At 43.7% G+C, this 19,754-nt stretch overlaps 1 protein-coding gene and 1 pseudogene across 7 annotated transcripts in view; both read left to right on the forward strand.

Annotated features, from left to right (window-relative positions):
* ARHGAP26 (Rho GTPase activating protein 26) overlaps positions 1-19,754 on the forward strand; it is a 423,503-nt gene that overhangs the window by 5,275 nt on the left and 398,474 nt on the right. The gene's annotated exons all lie outside the window — the stretch shown is intronic.
* Positions 7,261-7,349, forward strand: LOC143834603 (U6 spliceosomal RNA; annotated as a pseudogene).

Here is a 19,754-nt window from a genome sequence, read left to right on the forward strand (position 1 = left end):
CCCCCCCCATGCAACGGTCACCTCCAGAATAGATTTCTGTAACTTGCTCTACGCGGGCCTTCCCTTGTCCTTGATCCGGAAACTTCAGCTAGTGCAAAACGCAGTTGATAGGGTCCTCACTGGCACATCTTGGAGGGCCCACATCCAGCCAGTGCTGAGGCAGCTGCACTGGTTGCCATTTGCTGCCCGGATCCGGTTCAAGGTTCTGGTTCTAACCTTCAAGGCTTTACGTGAGTTGGGACCCACATACCTGAGGGACCGCCTATCACCCTATGCCCCTCGCAGGGCCTTGAGCTCTGCGGGTGAAAATCTGTTGGTCTTTCCCGGCCCTAGGGAAGCACGCCTGGCCTCGACCAGGGCCTTTTCGGTCCTGGCCCCGACCTGGTGGAATGAGCTCCCAGGAGAGCTGCGGGCCCTGCGTGATCTTTCAACGTTCCACAGGGCCTGCAAGACGGAGCTCTTCCGCCAGGTTTATGGTTGAGGCCGGGGCTGATAATAGATCTATGTTCTCCCCCCCCCCCCGGGGACTCTGGTTCCGGACCCGAAGCAAAACATCATCAGGACCTCCTCTCCACCCGCTAGTAGTGGGAGGGAGGGGGGGGAGTTGAGCTGCTGTTCTTGCCATGCCGGTAATATTGGCAATGTTATAATTGTTTTTATGGGGTTTTAATGGGGATTTGTGATATTGTTTCCCGCCATGAGCCACAAGGGAGTGGCAGGATATAAATCTAATAATAATAATAATAATAATAATAATAATAATAATAATAACTATAGCCACTTCACTTGATGTGGGGATGGAGTGAGAAAATGATGGCTGTTTTACTAGGAAATTCCATTTTTTTGCCCCAAACCTCTCAAATTTCCCCTGCAAACCTGACTACCAACTTTATATAATGGGTTCTTTTTAAAAATCCTACTCTCTCAAAGGAGGGCAGGTCATCATATATAGTTTTACTTTTCTTCTTTTGTATTCTGACACCAGCCCTGTGAGGAAGACAAGACTCCAAGAGAATGAATAGCCGGGGGTCTCCCAGTAAGTTATATGCTGAGCAAAGATTTGAATGCAGGCTTCCTCATCCTAGTTCAGCACTCAAACAACTAATGTTTTTTGGACTGATTGGCAAGAAACTTGTGTAAAAGGGTAGTTCAGAATTTAGTCTGTGGGTTGAGGGATTTGTTTGTATGTTCTGTTGAGATGTATTACAAATGAGCAGCATTCTTAAATATGACATCTGAAGCTACAACACACAGGGGCTTTTTAGAGGACTGTGTTAATAGCAGGCTTTTGGGTGGGACTAGAAGAAGACCACTTGAAATTTGCTTTCTTGCTGTTTTTAAATATCGCTCGGTATTCCGCAAGGCCTGTTCTTTGTTAACACATTTCTCTTCTTGGGTCTTTATGGCATGTGTAAATTATTCTAAAACTTCAGCAAATGGTAAGCTTCAAAAATGAAATTCAAATAGTGCGTGAAGGAGACTTATGGGTAAGAATAGCACATGGCAGAGAAAAATCTCAAAAAAGGAATTGGTGACTTCAGCATCAAGAAGCCATTGGAAATGCTGGGTTCTATAGCTTATCTTCATGAAATTATACTTTTCTGCAGCTTTGCAGAAACACAGGAATCTCTGCTCCTGGTGGTGGGGGGAGGTGTTGCTCTCCTGCTCTCTCTCACTTGACCTGTGTCATTTCCCCTCCCTGCTATTAGCTCTAATGGGGGGAGGGAAAACTTAGGTCTTAGAAAAATTACTTGGATTGATCTTTGTTTTTTACAGCTGGAGGAGGAATTTAGATTTGGTAAATGGCATGTGATGGATTCTAAGAAATGTTGGTGAAATTTTAACTTGGGAAAGAAAAGTGCAACTGCTAGCAGATATTTGTTAACCACTGGCTTAGAATTCTGTTTGGGGGCACAAGAAATACTGGAACTGAACATGCCTTGGCAGAACTCACTTGCTTTGCTTCCAAAGTCTTTATGGAGTGCTAGAAGTATATATTGTTTGTGTATGCTGTATGTAATGGAGGTCTTCAGGTTCTTATATTGATTCCAGATGTCGAAATTAATTTATATAAATTATCTATAATTTTTAAATTCATATTTTCCACATTGCTAGTTTAGTGGAGCGATCTAAGTCTTTGATTCAACAGTAAATTTCTAAAGGCAGAGCATATTGTAGCTAATAAATATTTTGCTGGGTCAGTCTTCTGTCCCTCCCATAATGCTTCTTTTCATTCTGTCTGAAGGATGATTGCTGTTTAAAATTGTTGTATAAAGGTGGCCTCTGTTCTTGTGCAACTAGTTTGTGTCTGCATTAAGGCTTCAAAGCCTTAATTTCACAAATTGTTGTGGCTTAGAAATAGAGTCAAATGCTTCCTTCTCGTCCTCTTGGTTTTCCTATTGTAAAACTTGTTTTATGAAGTCGAGATGCTCAACTCCTGATATGAAATTAGTTCCTATAACTTTAATAACAGAGAAGAGATAGCTAGATTGATCTTTCCGTACATTCTGCAGGAAGGGAGGAGATGTACCTGTTATACATCATTAGTATACACCCTGTTATTGGAGCAGTAGGAGTCTTCAATATCAGTTTTAGGTATCTTACCCCACATAGGGAGAAGAAGCCACCATATGGCATTGGTTGTTGCCATGACCTTTCAAACTCTGTTTTGTTGGCATCAGTGTCTTGCACTATAACTGGCCCATATATTCTGCCAGACTCAGAAAATTTGGGCCAGCCCTTGTCTAGGAGTTGGATTTTTTTTTGCGGGGGGCAGGAGGGAGGGTAGCATTTGCTGGACAAAGAAGATGAATAGGATGGAAGAAAAGACAGGAACAGGCTGTTTTCCATGATCTAGTTCTAGCCATTAGGCAATAATGGTCAGATGACATGTCCAAAGCAGATTAAATCTGCGTCAATGAAAAGCCTAGAAAGAAATTGATGAATCAGCCATGGCTGGCTTTGCAACTATTATCCTTTCAAGCCAGTTAAGTTACTGTTGGACACAATACTCGGTAGATCTTTCCTAACAAAAGAATCCTGATAATTTCTGTCTGTAAAGTAACTGTTTCTATACCAAAGTTGGTACCTGGTTCACCTCTGTTATTTGGAAAGCTTTTCACTGTAAACTACTGCAGTCATACCTGCTTCCTACCACTGGCCTTTCCCTGGACAAGTTGGAAAGTTTTTACCTGGCTTTCCCAGCCTTGTTCCAAACCCTGGGAAATTAAATCTTTGTTCCCTGTATTATCTGGCCCGTATAACAGGAACTGTTTCTGTCATCCCATTTTCATCTCTGTCTTGTGCATTCTGATGCATCTGTCAAATCCATTGCTGCTCCACACACTTTTCTTTCTGGATCTCTCTGAATTAATGTCAGAATGCTGTTTGGTTCTTGATTTGACAAGCTGTCCAGTAAACCCTCCAGGAACTCCAAACCTCTGGATTTATGTAGGTTAAAGGTCCACTTAGATTAGGATACCTGGACAGGGATAAGCTGCCCTGGATGTGCGGGAAAAAATTAGGTATACTTCTCCATGCTTTCCTTGCTGTCCCTTTTCTTGTCTCTTTCTATCCTTTGAAATGCAGTGCTTTTATGTGGGTATTGGGTGAGTGTAGTGATACTGTGGGCGTTTTAGTATTTTATGCTTATTTAATTACATGTTTGTATCCCTATTCTGGCTCATAGACTGTTTCTGATTATTTGGCTAAGATCCTACCTCCATTTAATTTCCACATCTGCTTCAGACCTTGGTTGTAAACATCCCTTAAAATATGTGTGCGTTGTTCTTCTTATACTGCATGTTAAAATCTAAACTTGCAGCTTCTTTAGAACGGGAGTGGGAGGTGGTAGAAGAGAGATTTCTGTCTTACACTTGACCTTCACCATGTGAATTTGGAGCGAAGTGAGAAGCAGGCCTCATTAACATAGATGTAAGTTTAGCATGCATAGGTGCTCCTGAGTGCACACATAGACTGTATATACTTCAGAGATCTGGCATAGGAGTACTATAAAGAAACTAGATGCCCAAGAAAGAAAATCAGTCTATTGTATTCAAGATGCAGTTCAGAAACCAAACCACCTATCATTGATCACAAATCTGACTCAGGAAGATGAGCACTCTTTTCCTCTGGCAGTAGCTCAGGCTGTAGGAGATATGGTAGTGAGAGACAGAACTTTGCATGTCCCATGTTCCTATGGACACCTACATGGTCTTAACGGTTGTTAATCCATGCTAGTTCTTCAGTCACTACTGGCCAGTGTGCCCCGCCCACTCCATCACCCAGTGGGCACAAGCCCATTATGGCACTTCCACCTCCCCAAAAGGGTAAGATTGTTAATAGGGGAGGATAGGGTGTGGGCAAATATCACTCTTTCCTTCACAGGCAAGCCTTATTTATTTTAATTCATTTACACCCTGCCTTTCTCCTTAGTGGGGATCCTAAGGTAGCTTGCATCAGTCTCCTCACCTTCATTTTATCTTCCCCGCAGCTGTATGACTGGCCCAAGGTCACTGGATGGACTTCCATAGCACAAGAGGGGATTTTAACCTCAGGCTCCCAAATAGAATCTTAACCAGTACACCAGACTCATTAGAACTTTTGTTATGCTTCATTGTAAAAAAATTCTTCCTGTCTTACCTGAGACTATGGTCTTAAGTAGCCAAAGATCAACCCAGAGAGATTTGATTGTAGATGAAAGGATCTTATTTTATACGCCGATCATCCTAAATTACTTTCCTTGCTTCTACTTATATCCCAATTGTGGTGTTTATTTTGCTGCCAGAATCTAGCAAGATTCCAGCCTATGATTCATTACATAATGTTTCTGTGACTGTAAGTACAGGTGTAGGTGAGAGGATTTTGTATGCCTCACTTCACAATAAAAAACTTGCAGCATGTGAAATTCATTCCTCATGTGAACATTCACAATCAAGTGGTAGCATTCCTGGTGTTGAATAACAAGGTTTTGATCCTTTCACACACCTTACTTTGTTACTTCAGTTGGCCATGTTTAAAGCTTTGTCACTCTGCTGGTTGAGGACATTAGGGTTGGGAGAGTTTAAATATATAAAGAGGGGTGAAGTACCAGGCTGCTTAAAAGGAAAAAAAAACAGTTTTATTTAGAAGAGAAACACCTTTGTATAGAAAGAGAGATTCCTAATGGTTGAACTACCCTGTTCTGTTGTTCATTTTGGGGGCTGGCAGGGAGGAAGTATTCTCAAAGGAGCCAGAAATCTCCAGTTGAGCCAATCAGGACATAGGAAGATACTATTTGAAAAATATCAGTTCCTAAATACACATCTCCTCCGATTCCCCCTGTAGATGAAAAGGTCACTAAATAACTAGCTAATTGAGTAGGGTTTGTCTTGGTGACATTACTTGCCAATAGATCAATCCCATTCCCCCATTATTATTATTATTATTATTATAATATTTAGATTTGTACCCCACCACTCCTGGTGGCTCAGGGAGGGTTACAGCATGTATAAAAAACATATGTAAAACCCCCAATAAAATTCCCCTAAAAGCCAGAACTACTCCAAAAATTACATAAAACAATCCCCAAGATGACCAGAAGCGGCGGAAAATTACATACAACTCAACAAGCCCATTATCAGCCATGGTGGCAGAGGGGTTGTTGACCATTAACCCGCCATAAGAGTAACCTGGGGGGTCCAGCTAGTGCACTGGCCTCAACCATAGACCTGGTGGAAGAGCTCTGTCTTGCAGGCCCTGCGGAACGCTGGAAGCTCCTGCAGGGACTGTAGATCTTCCGGGAGCTCATTCCACCAGGTATTCCACTAGTTGAGGCCAGATATGCTTCTTGGGGGCTGGGTATGACCAACAGATTCCAACCCACAGAGCATAAAACCTTGCAGGGGGCAAAGGGCAAGAGGCGGTCCCTCAAGTATGTGGGTCCCAGACCGCTCAGGGTCTTAAAGGTTAATACGAGAACCTTGAACCGGATCCAGGCAGCAACCAATAGCCAATGCAGCTGCCTCAGCACAGGCTGGATGTGGGCCCTCCAAGGTGTCCCTGTGAGGACCCTAGCAGCTGCATTTTGCACCAGCTGTAACTTCCAGATCAAGCTCAGGGGCATGCCCGCATAGCACGAGTTTCAGAAATCTATTCTGGAGGTGACCGTCGCATGGATCACTGTGGCCAGATGTTCAGGGGATAGGTAGGGCACAAGAAGAAGAAAAAGGAGGAAGAAGGAAGAGGGAAAAAGAAGAGTTGGCTCTTATATGCTGCTTTTCTCTACCCGAAGGAGGCTCAAAATGGCTTACAGTTGCCTTCCCTTTCCTCTCCCCACAACAGACACCCTGTGAGGTGGGTGAGGCTGATAGAGCCCTGATATTCCTGCTCGGTCAGAACAGCTTTATTAGAGCCGTGGCGAGCCCAAGGTCACCCAGCTGGCTGCATGTAGGGGAGTGCAGGATCGAACTCTGCATGCCAGATTAGAAGTCCGCACTCCTAACCACTACACCAACTGCTTCTCTAGTAGCCGAGCCTGGTGAAGATGGAAAAATGCTTGGCCGGCTGCCTTCTTGACCTGAGCCTCCAGAGTTAATGAAGCATCAAAGATCACTCCCAAGTTCTTGGCCTGGGACGAGATGACCAGTTGTGTCCCTGCCAAGGTGGGTAAGCGCGCTTCCTGAGCTGCCCCTCTATCATCCAGCCATAGGTCCACCGTCTTGGAGGGTTTGAGTTTCAGGTGACTTTGCTCGAGCCACTGCATGTGGGGGAGTGCAGAATTGAACCCGGCATGCCAGATTAGAAGTCTGTACTCCTGATCACTACACCAAACTGGCTCCTTAGGAGAAAAGAGCGTATCCAGCTCAAGGCTGTACCCCATATCCCCGTCCCCGTGAGGCGGGAAACCAGCAGTTTGTGATCGACCACGTGAAACGCGGCTGACAGAACTAGCATGGCAGAACCAGCTTTAGTTGTATCATTGTTCCTTGGTGTGTGTTTGTGTGTTAAGTGCAATCAAATGACTTCTGATGTATGGAGATTCTGTGAATTAACGTTCTCCAAAAATTGTCTTTTCGTCAACAACCGTTCTCAGGTCTTAACAAATTGAAAGCTATGGCTTACTTTATTGAGTCAATCAATCTCATGTTGGATGTTTCTCTTCTCCTGTTGTCTTCAACTTTTCTTAGCGTTATTGCCTTTTCCGGCGACTTGTAGTCTTGTAATGTGACCAAGTATGCACCTCAGTTCAGACTTGGAATCCACTTATTTGACTTTTTATGCTTGCTTCAGCAGCACATATACAAAAATTGGAACAATACAGAGAAGATTAGCATGACCCTTGTGCACTTGCAGATCTTTTCTAGCTCTTTCATGGCTGCCCTCCCCAATCTCAGTCTCCTTCTGATTTCTCAGTTACAGTCTCTCTTTTGGTTGATAATTGAGCCAAGGATTAGAAAGGTTTAACAATATATGTTTCTTCATTTTCAACATAAATGTGATGTAATTCCCGAATAGTCATTACTTTTGTCGTCAATTAAACACCTCTTGTGAGGGTGTTATGTATCATGCATTTATTTCTGGTCCTTCTCCAAAGGAGCTCCAGATGGTATATAAAGGGGTTATTTCTCCTCCTACCCCTTATCCTCACAGCAGCCTTGTGAAGTGGGTTAGACTGAAAAGTAAGCTATTTATAAATATTTTCACCATTTGGTGAGATTCCTACTTGTTTAGAACTTACAATAAGAAAATGGGTGTCTGTCAAGCCATATAAGAATGTGTAACATGCCACATTGCCATTTGTCTGCTGCTTAATCTTGAGCATTGATGACTTCAGATGAAGTACTTCAGTAATACACAGCTGCCTGTTGCTTACAAAACAACAGTATTTATTTATTTGTTCTCTCTCTCTCTTCCTGCTGCCGTCACCATAGATGTTATAGTTCCTTGGTTTTCGCAGCTTTCTTCTACATCTGGCTGCCATATCTGCTTTTAATTCTCATGCCATCCCTAAGCAGAATTCTGTGGGTTGGCTGCATTGTCTCTGATGTGCTACAATGTTCCTTAGTTTTCCACTTAACTGAGGCATGATTCTTCTGGGTTGCGAACTGAGGAAGAGTCCATGTTTTTCCTGTGGGTCATATGCTGTTCAAGCCATAATAATCTGGTAATAAAGAGTTTCCAGCAGTTAATAAAATTGGGTGTTCTGCTTTTCTTGGGAACGTTGTTTCTTTAAAAAGTGAGGAAACTCTTGTGAGGGTTTACAACTTTGCATCCTGTTAACTGTGCGGTAGGGAAAACACGCACCTGTGTTAGTATGAAGTGTAAAGAAGAAATCTTCTTTCTATTAACTCTCACTACTGTGTCAAAGGGGCTTCTATGCCTTATTTAAGGAAATGTTCTCAATATGAACAGTGCCCCCCACAAATGACTACAAAGAGGTCTGTTGACAAAGTGTTGAGATAGCTACAGTTTGGAAGACAAAAATATATATTTAGAAGACTAATGCAAACATCTGTTCTGGATAACTGGCAAAATCAAGCAGTCATAATAGCAAGCATTCAGTAAGACTACTCAACACTAGAATATTTTCATTATGAGCTGAGTATTCACACTTCCATATATGCTGTGCACTGTATTTCTCTCAAGAAGGGAGAAGCAGGGGACCCTGCAGGTTGTTTTTTATGGTTTGATTTCCACAGAAGGTGTCCAGGTGGTCAGGAACCTGGTACTTCAAAAGATTAAATCCAGGGTGGAGAGCAGTTGAAGTGTAGGATGGTTGCAAAGTTGGAGTGCTCCTTAGCTGTACAAATGTTGCATCTTGGAGTCTCAGGTATTCAAGCATGTGTGAATGCATATTGTTGAACATTGTGTACTTCTGTTTTCAATAGATGTTAACATGTTATATAAAACAAAATATTATATAAAAATGTCATAAGGTAAAGCATTGGGTCCTGTGGTAAACAGATTATCTTCTGGACATGTTAATAGAGTAGGGAGAAGAACTAAGTATCAGTAGATATGCATAAGCAAGTGTAACAGAGTAAATAATTCACCTCCTAGACATTTATTTACAATTTTATATCTTCTTTGAACATTTACTCTTTTTCAAACACAGCCGAGGTCATGGCCATATGGCTGGTTTACCGCATGCCCAACACTTCACCAGATGCCCCGCCAACCCTGCTGGAGGTGGTGGCTGCCTGGACATTATAGGTCCCTAGACTACTAACTCTGGGGGACTTTAACGTCCATGCAGCAGCAGCAGCTCTTCGACATTGGTACAATCTATACAGAAACCCTCCTGTCCAGCTTGGATTCCTTGGTCTGCGAATTTCTGACTTCCATTGGTTTCCCTGACTGCTGACAAATGGCTTTTGACTACACACTTGGTAATTGGACTGGCTTTGTTGAATATATGCTTATCTGGACTCTGACCTTGGCTTTCCCTCAACTACTCTTTGCCTCGCCCTTAACTCTGCTGACTCGGACTGGACTTTGACCTTGTGTGGACTCTGGCTAGGCTCTGCAGCCCAGGCACCTCCTGAACAGCTGCCACTGGGTTTGGCCAGATAGGGCAGCAAAGGGGACAGTTTAGCATGGTAGAGAACAGATATATTAGCAAAAATATTTCACAGATTGAATACAGAAGAAAGGGGGAATCAGTTAAGATTACTCTCTCCCATTCTTATGGAAACATAAGTCTCTCTCCTTTAATGCTGTAGTCCTCAACTTTTAAAAAGCCTCTTCAGTGTTCTGATTTTTAACTTATTGCACCAATGCAGGGATGCCAAATGATCAAGAAAAACAGAGTCCACTCTTCTCTTCTGCCTTTAACAGCAGCTTGATCTGAAGAAATCAGCAGGTGATCCTTCAGGTAGCATGGGAATAAGCTTAAACATATATTGCCTGTAAATGCCTAAATATCCAGTTGCTGTTATACAGAAGCAGGATAAAGATCTGTTTGTGTACACCTCTGGGAAAACCCCTGAAAAGGAAGCAGAATCCCAGCATGAATGCACATGAACTTACCCAGTGGTGTATTTAACACCTGGAATGAATCATTTTTTACCCAGTCCTAAACTTTTAAATTCCTATAGCTGTTACTTTAATATCAGGTCTACAGGAAATAAATAGCGGGTGATGTTGCTTAAAGTAGTACCATAAAAAACTTCCACTATTCCACCTTCAAATTAGTTAAAGCTCTGTTAAAGGAACAGGACATTATTTTCCCCTGGTAAGTGTCCAATATTATGAAGGCAAACCCAAGGCCAACCAAAAGCACTGTCTCCCATTGACTACGGGGAAGGAGTTACTTGTCTGTTAAAATCGATAGAAAGTTGGTGTGTTTAACTCTGGGGCTGGGTCAGTCTCACTGAGGCTGCAATCTTAAGAACTGTTTCCTGGAAGTAAGCCCCATGGAATAAAATAGGACTTACTTCTAAGTCGACCTCCGATTGTGCCTATTTAGCTATGCAGCCTGTATTTACATGCCCTGGATTGTTTATCTTTGTCTCATAAGAAGGGCAACTCTTTTTTAAAAAGTTCACAAGACAATTAGGATATAAACAGAGAGACACTTTGCTGAGAGCAACTATTGGTACTATCTGCTAGGCTGCATGCAGAACTCCTTCCCCCAGGGCAGGAATTCAGGCCACTCAGTGCTTGCTGGAATGGCCTGTTTGAACTTCAGCCAGACAGAATGGTGCCCCCAATGGGAGCTAAGGAGATGGCTGAGATTGTGTGAGGGGGACTCAGGGCTCTGATCCACCTCTCTCTCACTGCTTACAGTGGGCAGAGGAGCTTAGCTGCTGTTTGCCTTGCCAGAACCACCCCCTCCCCATACTTATTTCTGAATACCTCCCTGGCGGGAGTGTTTTTTTTTTAATATATATTTTTATTTTCATAAAGATAAAAATATAAAAACAGAACAGATAATATAAATTAATACAAAGAAAGATAGATTATGCTCTTCATTTGTTACACTTATGTCCCCTTTTCGTTTATTTTCGTAATAAATAATAAATGGCGGGAGTGGTTTCTGATGGACTCGGGTCTCTGAGCTACCTGTCCTGCTGCTCACACTGAGCAGAGGGAGTTAGTTACTGGGGTCCTTGACTGAGGACACCCTCCACTCTCATTGGGATTTCTGAACACCTCTGTTTGGTAAACTCAGGGGGTCTCCGAGCCTCTTGTCCTGCTGCTCACACCAAGCCGAAAGGCTTATCTACTTGGTTTCTTGGTTGGGTCCTTGGTTGAGGACCCACAGCTTCCCTCATTAAGACACATCAGGGGAAGGAGGCTCTGACTGAGGCTTGATGCCCTGCTAGAGCTACGCTTCATTGGCCTGGCAGGGTAGGTTTGATGCCTGGGGATGGGAACCTGTGACACGTGGGTAATGGGTGATTTTTACTTGGAAGGATATAAAGAAGAAGAGTTGGTTCTTATATGCCGCTTTTCTCTACCCGAAGGATACTCAAAGCAGCTTACAGTCGCCTTCCTTTTCCTCTCCCCACAGCAGACACCATGTGAGGTGGGTGAGGCTGAGAGAGCCCTGATATCACTGCTCAGTCAGAACAGCTTTATCAGTGCCGTGGTGAGGCCAAAGTCACCCAGCTGGCTGCATGTGGGGGAGTGCGGAATCAAACCCGGCTCTTCAGATTAGAAGTCTGCACGCCTAACCACTAAACCAAGAGGAGCATTGGGAAGGTCCACTGTGAGTCTGACGCCTCTGGCTTGCATGAGATCCGTTCTATGAATCTCCTGAAACTGCACCTGTCATTTCCAAAAAGATAAAGTTGCTAGGGGCACCTGCTGGCAACACCAAGTCCAATATATATGCAACTTGGGGAACATGTGCAGAGATATTCTGGGGAGGTCTGCTGAAATTTTGATGCCTCTGGCTTAATACATTCCTGGGCCTGTAACTGAGATTTCCCCCAATGAGCACTTTCCTGGGGGCACCTGCTTTGATAAGTTCAGCCCTGGCCAAATTTGGAGGGCTGGTAGAGGAGAGGCAACCACCAAATTACTGTGAGTTTGGCAATCTCTGGCACAGAAGGGAGCCATTTTCCCACAATACAAACTGAACTGGTTTGGAAATGTTAAAGTTTGTGGTGGTTCATGGTTTGTTCAGCCCCAAGATCCACAAACCTCTACAAACCTCCATTTTCTTTGTTTGTTCCCATCCCTAGTCCTGTGTCTGATGGGAGAGGCCTTTCTGGATCTGAGAATGACTTGGCTCCTCACCAGCCCCTACATCTGAAGTGACTATTCTGTGGTAAACATTTTTCAATCTCCTACCGTTCCATGTTTCTGGAAGTAGGACTTTCCCCACACAAATTGTGAGGCTCAAAAAACTTTTCTAGCGTTTAGCCAGAATCTACACTTTTTGGGCTTTCTAAAATATCTGAAAGAGTTCTTAAGGACCTACCAGCTGCTGCATGGAAGCGTCTTTTTTTTTTTAAGGTGATTTCCAGCTTTCTAAAGTCTTTGTGACATAGGTTTGGCTTGAGACCCAGCACAAAGATTCTTATCATCAGGAACAGCAGTACTCTCTTCCTGTGAGCCTGTACTTCCATTTCAGAAGGGTTTTGCAGCTCCTGCTTTCAAATGCTTTGTAAGTCCTTCAGGTTTTTTACACAGTAGTTAAATACACATATAACATGAGGTATATTTAAACTCTCCTGTGGTAGGGCAGTTTAACATTAGGTCATATAAGGAACCACCACTGTAAATGTACCCTTCAACTGGATTGGTTATTAGCTAATCAAAAAAGCCTGTAATCATCCTGTTAACAGCCAGTAATTGCAACTCTGCATCCTTTCTAGTGCCTTAATATAGGGTGAAGCAGTGAATTCTAGTCTCTTGGGAAAAAGAGGGATTATTACAGGGGAAGAATGATCTCATATTTGGCAGCTTTTTACAGTGGAAGCTTATAAAAAAAAAGGAAATGAAGAGGGAAATTCAGTGGTGACATATGGGTGTAAGGAATGGGACTGAAAGGTGGGTGTATTGTAAAACCCTGCAAGATTCTTACGGTTTTAGTTAAGGCTGTGCCCTACAAGGCTTATAGCCCATTGTTCCTCTGTGCGTATATACGTACTTGTGCCCATGATAGAAGAATGGACTCGTACAAATCCTTTTCCAAAAGGTGCAGACCCAGGACTGCCTTAATTTCAGGTCAACTGAGAGCAAGGTGGATAGAAGGATGAAATGATAAGCCATCCGTAGATGGGATGTATAACTCTTTGGAGCCCCTTCACAGATCTCAGTTTTGGTGGAGATCTGTGATAACGTGTTTCTAGTATTTATCGCTTACCTGCATCAGGGAACGGTGATTGGTTTTAGCCTTCTGTTGAAAGTTATGTGAGCATGGAAACAAACCTGGGTTTGCCTGTGATAAGTGCATGATGGATCCTGATGTGCCTGAGGGTTGTAATTCTGTTCTCCAAGGCTGTAGGGGAAGGTCTTGATGTTCAGATGTGAGATGAGCTGGGTGTGCTAGTTCTGAGGCTGTAAAAGATAACAGTATGGTCAAGAACAAAATGCTGTCCTCTGTAACCAGGAATGAAGCAGTGATTTCCTTCTCAAACTGCACTTCTGCTTTATATAGGGGTGATGATGTCAAAAAAATGCACTGCTTTTCTGAATCAAGCACGGGATGTTGTGGGAGGAAGGTTCCTGGCTGCGAAAAAGATGAGAGTTGACTCAAATGCCATGATTGAAACCTCTAGTTTCCCATGATTCAGACTCTTTAAAAATCAAAGCATTTAACATGGAACTGGTGGATTCTTTCCTATTTCTGGACTTGAAGTAGAGGAACGTGGTTGGAACCCATAACTTCATTGTTGAGATTTTTTTCTATCAAAAAATGAAAGCTAGAAAGTGAGTAATTGAAAGCATTAATCTTTAAAGTTTTTGCTACAAGTTACTATTTTACACTAATGGGGTTGATGTTGTTTGTTTGTTCTAAGGAAAATATATGGTGATAGTTACTCCTAGTACACTACATCATCTGTAATGAAAAATAAAACCATCTTTTTGCCTGCTGTAGTTGGTAAAAAATATTAGTCCTTATCTTTAGCCCATGTACACGAGGTAGGAACTACCATGTTTTTCTCCTTAACACCTGGGATAGGTTACCTCAACTCTGTGAATATCTGGAATTGACAAGAATATCTGTTGCCTGATCTAATTCTTTAAGGAGCAGCATTCTTCAGTTTTATCCTCTTCTGAACAAATTGGTACTATTCAAATGGAGGTATGTGGTTGTAACCCGTAACTTTGTAATCCACTGTAATATCTTCCTGACACTTTGAATATTTCAAGTTTGTGAAGAAAGACCAAGACAGAGGCAGGCATAAACACTGGTAGATCAATATCATCATTTTGGAAATACCAATTAAAAGAATATTTTGTAGGAAGATGGGAAGTAGTGCTTTGACCCTTGCTAAATTCTTAGGGTCTCATGAGTTAAGGAATCTGTATTCAGGAACTAACAATCTTTGTGACAACGAACTTTCTTATGAATAACCCATTAATAACCATTTCAGGTTATTGCTGCAGCTCCACAATATTTCTGAACTAACTTGATGATTCTGAAATAATTTAGATGATTTTGGGAGGAGGAGGAGGAGCATAGTACATAGCAGGAGGCAGTGAATAGAGAGATGGAGTGTTTAGAGAGATGTGTTTAGAGAGATGGAGAGTGAGAGACATTACAAACCTGTATACTTTGGCTCCTTCCCCCATGGTACTTCCATAGAACTCTACAAAGATTTTTTTTTCTGCAGTGTATATTTCCTATGGCATTGACTTTTAAAAATTCTTATAAGTTTGTTTGATGGGATTGTGTAACTTTTTCAGCTGGTTGTAATTTAAAGAGCATGTTAATGTTGACATACTGTTCAGAGTTGGAAACAATACTTTCAAACTGAAATTAATGCTTGGCCTTTCATGTACTCATAATGCAGAATGGATAGGATGGAGTATATCAGTTATTAAGGGGGTCCAATGTATGCATTGTCAGTGTTCTACAAACCTTTGGAGCTTGTTTGCTCACTGCCTTGGGAAAAGAGGAAGACACTAAAAGTATCCAGAGAGTTAGGCACACTAAGATTTTCTGTCTGTGTTTTTGAAGCAGTTGAATGCAGCCCACAGAGTGCAGTGATTCATTTTATATGCTCTTGCTAACAAGTGTAAGGCTGTAAAATGATTGGAACCGGATCATAGCTGAGGGAGATTCAGAAGTGTTTGGCGTCCCTTTGGCTGGGTAAAAGCAAAGCATCTGGTTCGTAGGAATAGTGCAGTGTTTTCCAGAATGCACTTTGCCTTCTTGACAGGGTGTAAAAATACTTGTTGTTTGAACATGTGGTTTCTCTCATACCAAGAAGTATTATCACTCCAATAGAAGAAGACTTGGACTTTATATCCCGCATTTCACTAACCAAAGGAGTCTCGAAGCGGCTTACAATCGCCTTCCCTTCCTCTCTGCGTAACAGACTTCCTGTGAGGTTGGTGGGGTTGAGAAAGTCCTCTGCTTGTCAGTCCAGCCCCAAACTGCCAATCAGCAGCCGCTCACAGCACGGCTGCTGATTGGCTGTTTTCCCGGACTACAACCAAAGCGAAGCACCTCCCAACCCGCCCTATTCCCCACCAGAGCTTACCTTCGCTCCAGCGGCCATTGCTCTGCTGGCTGCCGAGAGCGAAGGTATGCTCTCTGGCCCCTGCCTTCTACCCGACAACGGCTCCCCAGACCCCGGGGAGGCTGCTGGCTGGCTCGCTGAGCTGCCCAGCGCCTTCCCCGGGGCCTGGGGACCGTTTTGAAGATCGGGGGGGGGGGAAGGAAAAAAGCTCTCCAGGCCCCGGGAAAGGCGATCCACGGCTCCGCTAGCCACGGTTCCCCCCCCCCGATCTGGAAACAAGCTCTCTGCAAGCCGCTGATCGCCTTCCCCAGGGCCTGGAGAGCTTTTTTCCAGATGGGGGGGGGGAGGAAAAAAGCTCCCCAGGCCCCTAGCGCCCGCTGAATTTTGGTTTCAGCGGGCTCTACTACTAGTTAATGGATAAATTGGTAGAGGGAAGGGATAGATTCCCATTCCCTGTAACACTGGAATAGGCAGCCAATGAAGTTGGTAGACTGAGGACAGAAAAAAGGAATTCAGAGAATAATACAGTTTGGGTTGTGTTGCCACAGGTCATATTGATGGCCACTGGTTAGTTGGTTTTAAAAAGGCATAGGATTAAATTACTGTTGGATGTCTCCATCATTGTCTCTCGGATGTAATACTTGTAGACATTCCACTTGTAGGCATTCCATAGACTAGCGGTCCCCAACCTTCTTCTGGTCGGGGACCACCTCCGGGGGTGGGGGAGAGCCAGCGCCCTGGCTGCCGCAGTTGCTCATAAATGTGCATGCGCGTTTTGGCCACCAGGTGGCGCTAACACGCATGCGCAGAGTTGCCGCGCATGTGCGTTTTGGCCACCAGGGAGCGCAAACGCGCATGCGTGGCAGTTGCGCGCGTGCACGTTTGCGTAGCTGCCGCGCCGGCTGCCATGCAGGCCTCTTTCCCCCCCTCACGCTGCAGGGGGGGAGGCAGGCGCGGCTGCTGGCGGCCCGGTATGATGGCCTTTGCGGCCCGGTAGCGGGCCGCGGACTGGGCGTTGGGGACCCCTGCCATAGACAACAGGTTGGTTGCTGGATGAAAAAAGGATGCTGGACTAGAGGGAACATTGGCCAGTGTGGCTGCTTTCAAATAATTATGCTTTTTAAAAAGAACTGTCAATCCAGATTTTGAGATAGGTGGATTGTCAAATTCATTTGAAATGTGCTGTAGCAGGAGAATATTAAGGATACCATGGACTGCCAGAAAGACCAATAAGTGGGTTCTGGATCAAATCAAGGCAGAATTATCCCTAAAAGCTAAAATGACCAAACTATTATATTTTAGACATATGAGAGTCACTAGAAAATACAATAATGCTAGTAAAGTTGGAAGCAGCAGGAAAAGAGGAAGGTTCAAAAAAGGATGGGTTCCCTGAATAAAGGGAGGCTCTGAAGGATATCAAGTATTGGTAAGGTCTTAATACCCAGAAAGTTAGCAGAGTGCCTCAGCATGGCAAGTAAGCGCAGCATGGACAGAGAGCATGTGGTCAGAAAACAACAAAGAAAGTCACGTTCACGAACGTGGTATTTAACTAATATAAGTACCTATTAGAGAACTTTATTCTACATACTTGGAGGCAAAGATAAGGTTCTTATTCTAATCTAAATAGCTGGATGGAGAGAGATGAAGGAGAAGAGAGAAAGAATGGGGGAACAGGAAATAACCCTCTAGGAACAGGTCAGTGACATCTCACTATGGCAAAGAGAGTTCCAGTTTACAGTCTCACAAGCCATGAGGCATCACACTCCTACCCCTTTGTCTCTCCAGCCAGTGACTTGCTCACCATTTACAGTTACAGGCTCTAAATAGTTCTTATTTAGACCTTCCTTAACTTTTCAGGCTCGCAGGACCCTTGCTGGTTCGTCTGTTTGCACCAAAAAATACAAACTGTAGCTGATAAGGGCTGGTCGGAGCTCATAGCCCAGGCAGGACACACCTGCACCACTCTGCCCCAACCTCAGGCTACAAACCTCTACCATCGTCTCTACTATCGCTGCTCATATCTAGACTATAAAGATCAGCTCTGCAGGCAAAAATGGCAGCTTTGGAGGTTGGGTGGAGGAAGCCCCTTCTCCAAACCTCAAGGAATAATTCCAGCCCAGGGGTAGCCAACGTCCAGATCTCCTGGAGATCTGGAATTACTGTTTGTCTCTAGACTAAAAAGATTACTCTGCAGGCAAAAATGGCTGCTTTGGAGGGTGGCCTCTGAGGCATTGTACCATTTTGAGGCTCCATTTCCAAACCTCAAGGAATATTCGCAATACAGGAGTAGCCAACCTCCAGGTGGGGCCTGGAGATCTCCTGGAATGACAGCTCATCTCTAGACAAAGATCAGCCCCACAGGCAAAAATGGCTACTTTGGAGGGTGGACATAGTTGTTGTGCATAGGACAAATTTGAGGCTTCCCATACAGATTGTTATAGAGATGGAACAGTTGAGGCTGACCATGTAGGGTTGTTGTGCAGATGAAACATGAGGCAAAAGAACCCCCACTAGTGTATCCAGTTTCACCTGCATAGCCAAGCCTGTGCGGTATGCCTCAAATGTTTGGAGAGGGGGTGAGAGAAGAGAGACACTTGGCTTGTCTATGTCTTCCCTTCAGCAGCTAGGCCTGCCACAAAAGTATTGTAGGTGAGAAGTAGCTTTTCATCCCCGTCAGCCAACCATTAGGCAGAAGGGGAAAGCTTTCCCCCTTAAAAGGAATGCACATGCACAGCCAGAGACTTGTCCAGTGGCTGTTAGAGAGGATTCCTTCACAGCAAGACTGAAGGGGTGGGGGCTCAGAATCCTGAGCAAGGGAAAAATACAACAGGTTCTAGGCAGCTAGCAGTAAAGCCGTTGCATATAAAAAAATATAAATGGCTCTAGGACCTGTCTGAGCTCCCTTTCAAAACAACCCCCTTAAGCTTGAAGAATTCTGTGTAATTGTGAAGGTTGCACACCTGCAAATTGCTTCAGAAACACGCTGAATACTGGATAACAAATTTATGCAATCATGTGTTTGCAGTTACTACACAAAACAGGGAGCGAAGAATTTGGATGGGGGAAACTGAAAGTGGAATGGAAACCGGTATCTAAAAAAGCAGGCCGACTGTTTAATCTCAGCTACAAAAAAATTTGCAACAATTTTAACGAAATACCCAACAATTTGAGCAAGCTTCATTATATCTTGGAAGAGTGACAAAAACAGTATGGCGGTTTTGCCGATTGGAGTCCTGGATGGCAGCAGACCACAAATATTTTTGTTATTGTTAATATTATTACATTGCAACCATTGTTTCCTGTTGCAGTTGTCACCTGAGCTATAGCAAGCAGCATGTGAAGTTTTTTCCTTCATGGAGATTGAATCTTTATCTTCTGTTAATGGCTGCACATCAAGTTATTATGTAAGCCTAACAGAGCCCATGTGAGAAGCCTACCTGGCACTTTTATACAGGGTGGTTTGCCAGTGCCTTCCCCAGTCATTACCGTTTACCCCCAGCAGCAAGCTGTATACTCATTTTACCGACCTTGGAAGGATGGAAGGCTGAGTCAACCTTGAGCCGGCTGCTGGGATTGAACTCCCAGCCTCATGGGCAGAGCTTTCAGACTGCATGTCGCTGCCTTACCACTCTGCGCCACAAGAGGCTACAGGTATACAGGTGTTTAATGAAAACAACCTCAGAAAAGACCTGCTGCTTATCCAGCCTCCCCTGGAATGATAACTACAGATGCAAGTTTGAGAGGTTGGGGAGCTCATAGTCTCATCAAAGTGACTCCGGACGATGGTCAGAATTGGAAAAGAAAGCCAGCATCAATCTTCTCAATTTATGGGCAATCAAACTGGCATTCTTAGCATTCCAAGACATACCAGGTATGTTGTGATGCTGTGATGACAGACAACATGACGGCAAAAGCATATCCAAATCACCAGAGTACCATTGCAAATTAGATTAGGTGGTGCATAAAACAGGCCTATGACATTTTAGGGCTGAAAAATCCCACAAATACTACTGCACTTTCTATCAGGTCAGCAGCTACATTTGCTGCCTTTCAGATAAGAGTATCTCTTGAAGAGATATGTGGAATGGCTACATGGTCTTTTCACTTAGCGTTTGTTAAGCATTACAAAAT

The sequence above is a fragment of the Paroedura picta genome, chromosome 3 (genome assembly GCF_049243985.1).
Source record: "Paroedura picta isolate Pp20150507F chromosome 3, Ppicta_v3.0, whole genome shotgun sequence".
Lineage (NCBI taxonomy): Eukaryota > Metazoa > Chordata > Lepidosauria > Squamata > Gekkonidae > Paroedura > Paroedura picta.